The 4,585-nt window shown below is 50.0% G+C and overlaps 1 long non-coding RNA gene across 1 annotated transcript; it reads right to left on the minus strand.

Moving 5' to 3' along the window:
* Positions 1 to 4,017: 4,017 nt before the first annotated feature.
* LOC115184216 (uncharacterized) lies at positions 4,018 to 4,349 on the minus strand. Its single transcript, XR_003874227.1, has 2 exons — positions 4,213 to 4,349; positions 4,018 to 4,180 (listed from the first exon to the last, which is right to left on the minus strand). It is a non-coding gene; the product is annotated as an uncharacterized LOC115184216 (long non-coding RNA).
* Between the last annotated feature and the right edge of the window lie 236 nt (positions 4,350 to 4,585).

Consider the following 4,585-nt stretch of genomic DNA (forward strand, 5'->3'; position numbering starts at 1 on the left):
GTATCTGATGCTACTGAGCCAGATGTCTACGTGTCATCAGGGGGAGGAGCTCCAGGTGCTATCTGATGCTACTGAGCCAGATGTCTACGTGTCATCGGGGGGAGGAGCTCCAGGTGCTATCTGATGCTGCTGAGCCAGATGTCTACGTGTCATCAGGGGGAGGAGCTCCAGGTGGTATCTGATGCTACTGAGCCAGATGTCTACGTGTCATGAGGGGGAGGAGCTCCAGGTGGTATCTGATGCTACTGAGCCAGATGTCTACGTGTCATCAGGGGGAGGAGCTCCAGGTGGTATCTGATGCTACTGAGCCAGATGTCTACGTGTCATCAGGGGGAGGAGCTCCAGGTGGTATCTGATGCTACTGAGCCAGATGTCTACGTGTCATCGGGGGGAGGAGCTCCAGGTGGTATCTGATGCTACTGAGCCAGATGTCTACGTGTCATCGGGGGGAGGAGCTCCAGGTGGTATCTGATGCTACTGAGCCAGATGTCTACGTGTCATCGGGGGGAGGAGCTCCAGGTGGTATCTGATGCTACTGAGCCAGATGTCTACGTGTCATCAGGGGGAGGAGCTCCAGGTGCTATCTGATGCTACTGAGCCAGATGTCTACGTGTCATCGGGGGGAGGAGCTCCAGGTGCTATCTGATGCTGCTGAGCCAGATGTCTACGTGTCATCAGGGGGAGGAGCTCCAGGTGGTATCTGATGCTACTGAGCCAGATGTCTACGTGTCATGAGGGGGAGGAGCTCCAGGTGGTATCTGATGCTACTGAGCCAGATGTCTACGTGTCATCAGGGGGAGGAGCTCCAGGTGGTATCTGATGCTACTGAGCCAGATGTCTACGTGTCATCAGGGGGAGGAGCTCCAGGTGGTATCTGATGCTACTGAGCCAGATGTCTACGTGTCATCGGGGGGAGGAGCTCCAGGTGGTATCTGATGCTACTGAGCCAGATGTCTACGTGTCATCGGGGGGAGGAGCTCCAGGTGGTATCTGATGCTACTGAGCCAGATGTCTACGTGTCATCGGGGGGAGGAGCTCCAGGTGGTATCTGATGCTACTGAGCCAGATGTCTACGTGTCATCGGGGGAGGAGCTCCAGGTGGTATCTGATGCTACTGAGCCAGATGTCTACGTGTCATCAGGGGGAGGAGCTCCAGGTGCTATCTGATGCTACTGAGCCAGATTTCTACGTGTCATCAGGGGGAGGAGCTCCAGGTGGTATCTGATGCTACTGAGCCAGATGTCTACGTGTCATCAGGGGGAGGAGCTCCAGGTGGTATCTGATGCTACTGAGCCAGATGTCTACGTGTCATCAGGGGGAGGAGCTCCAGGTGGTATCTGATTTTAGGTACCTTGTCATCATTCTTGATTCCAACCTCTTTTTTAAATGCAGGTGAAAAAAGGTAACTCAAATAACTAAAATCAACGTAGCTAATTTCAGATTCTTACATAATAGTTTGACTACAGAGGCAGCAAACCTGTACTTCAATACTATGATACTCTCCCCACTTAACCTACCGCTTGACTGGTTGGACCCAAGCTTGCTGTACAATATTAAAACCCATTCAGTCTGTCTACAAACAGGCTCTCAAAGTGCTCGACCGGAAGCCCAATAGCCATCATCACTGTTACATCCTCAGAAAGCATGAGCTTCTGAGTGCAATACACCGACGCATGCCTTGTATTCAAGATCCTAAATGACCCCTGCCCCTCCACTCAGTACTCTAGTCAAACAGAGACCCCAAACCCATGGCAGCTGATCCAGGTCTGCCATGAGAGGTGACTGTATAGTTCCCTTAAGAGTCAATCTGCTTTCTCTGTGAGAGCTTCCCATGTCTGGAACACTCTGCCATTAGACACACATAACTGCACCATCTACCACACCTTCACACAAAAACCATGAAGACATGGCTAAAGGCCAATCAGACTTGTGAACATAAAGACATGGCTCTAAGCCAATAAGACTAATGAACATAATCCCTAGCTGTGTATTGACACTTTCCATCTTATCTGTTGTCTGTAGCTGGTGAGGTGTGGAAACATATTTTTGCTGCTTTTATGGATTTGGTTTTGTTGCTTTTTGTCCTTTTATCTGTCTGCATGCTGCGTGTTGCTTGTCCTATGTTGATCTGTCTGCATGCTGCGTGTTGCTTGTCCTGTGTTGATCTGTCTGCATGCTGCGTGTTGCTTGTCCTATGTTGATCTGTCTGCATGCTGCGTGTTGCTTGTCCTATGTTGATCTGTCTGCATGCTGCGTGTTGCTTGTCCTGTGTTGATCTGTCTGCATGCTGCGTGTTGCTTGTCCTGTGTTGATCTGTCTGCATGCTGCGTGTTGCTTGTCCTATGTTGATCTGTCTGCATGCTGCGTGTTGCTTGTCCTGTGTTGATCTGTCTGCATGCTGCGTGTTGCTTGTCCTATGTTGATCTGTCTGCATGCTGCGTGTTGCTTGTCCTATGTTGATCTGTCTGCATGCTGCGTGTTGCTTGTCCTGTGTTCATCTGTCTGCATGCTGCGTGTTGCTTGTCCTATGTTGATCTGTCTGCATGCTGCGTGTTGCTTGTCCTATGTTGATCTGTCTGCATGCTGCGTGTTGCTTGTCCTGTGTTGATCTGTCTGCATGCTGCGTGTTGCCTGTCCTGTGTTTATCTGTCTGCATGCTACCTGTTGCTTGTCCTATGTTGATCTGTCTGCATGCTGCGTGTTGCTTGTCCTATGTTGATCTGTCTGCATGCTACCTGTTGCTTGTCCTATGTTTATCTGTCTGCATGCTACCTGTTGCTTGTCCTATGTTTATCTGTCTGCATGCTACCTGTTGCTTGTCCTATGTTGATCTGTCTGCATGCTACCTGTTGCTTGTCCTATGTTTATCTGTCTGCATGCTACCTGTTGCTTGTCCTATGTTGATCTGTCTGCATGCTACCTGTTGCTTGTCCTATGTTGATCTGTCTGCATGCTACACATTGCTTGTCCTATGTTGATCTGTCTGCATGCTGCGTGTTGCTTGTCCTATGTTGATCTGTCTGCATGCAACACAATGCTTGTCCTATGTTGATCTGTCTGCATGCTGCGTGTTGCTTGTCCTATGTTGATCTGTCTGCATGCTACATGATGCTTGTCCTATGTTCATCTGTCTGCATGCTGCGTGTTGCTTGTCCTATGTTGATCTGTCTGCATGCTACACATTGCTTGTCCTATGTTCATCTGTCTGCATGCTACACATTGCTTGTCCTGTGTTGATCTGTCTGCATGCTATGTGTTGCTTGCTGTATGTTGATCTGCTCTACTTTCCGGCTACCCGGATAAAGCACTAAATAATCTTCAGTTAGTGCTAAACACGGCTGCTAGAATCTTGACTAGAACCAAAAAAAATTATCATATTACTCCAGTGCTAGCCTCCCTAAACTGGCTTCCTGTTAAGGCAAGGGCTGATTTCAAGGTTTTACTGCTAACCTACAAAGCATTACATGGGCTTGCTCCTACCTATCTTTCCGATTTGGTCCTGCCGTACATACCTACACGTACGCTACGGTCACAAGACGCAGGCCTCCTAATTGTCCCTAGAATTTCTAAGCAAACGGCTGGAGGCAGGGCCTTCTCCTATAGAGCTCCATTTTTATGGAATGGTCTGCCTACCCATGTGAGAGACGCAGACTCGGTCTCAACCTTTAAGTCTTTATTGAAGACTCATCTCTTCAGTACGTCCTATGGTTGAGTGTAGTCTGGCCCAGGAGTGTGAAGGTGAACGGAAAGGCACTGGAGCAACGAACCGCCCTTACTGTCTCTGCCTGGCCGGTTCCCCTCTCTCCACTGGGATTCTCTGCCTCTAACCCTATTACGGGGGCTGAGTCACTGGCTTACTGGTGCTCTTCCATGCTGTCCCTAGGAGGGGTGTGTCACTTGAGTGGGTTGAGTCACTGACGTGATCTTCCTGTCTGGGTTGTTGCCCCCCCTTGGCTTATCCGGTGTTCTGTGTGAATTTATGTATGCTCTCTCTAATTCTTTCTTTCTTTCTCTCTCTCTCGGAGGACCTGAGCCCTAGGACCATGCCTCAGGCCTACCTGGCCTGATAACTCCTTGCTGTCCTCAGTTCACCTGGCCGTGCTGCTGCTCCAGTTTCAGCTGCTCTGCCTGCGGCTATGGAACCCTGACCTGTTCACCGGATGTGCTACCTGTCCCAGACCTGCTGTTTTCAACTCTCTCTCTCTACCGCACCTGCTGTTTTCAACTCTCTAGAGGAGCGGAAAAGATACTCTGAATGTGATCGGCTACGAAAAGCAAACTGACATTTACTCCTGAGGTGCTGACCTGTTGCACCCTCGACAACCACTGTGATTATTATTATTTGACCCTGTTGGTCATCTATGAACATTTGAACATCTTGGCCATGTTCTGTTATAATCTCCACCCGGCACAGCCAGAAGAGGACTGGCCACCCATCATAGCCTGGTTCCTCTCTACCCAGCACAGCCAGAAGAGGACTGGCCACCCCTCATAGCCTGGTTCCTCTCTACCCAGCACAGCCAGAAGAGGACTGGCCACCCCTCATAGCCTGGTTCCTCTCCACCCAGCACAGCCAGAAGAGGAC

The sequence above is a fragment of the Salmo trutta genome, unplaced genomic scaffold (genome assembly GCF_901001165.1).
Source record: "Salmo trutta unplaced genomic scaffold, fSalTru1.1, whole genome shotgun sequence".
In the NCBI taxonomy this organism is placed as follows: Eukaryota; Metazoa; Chordata; class Actinopteri; order Salmoniformes; family Salmonidae; genus Salmo; species Salmo trutta.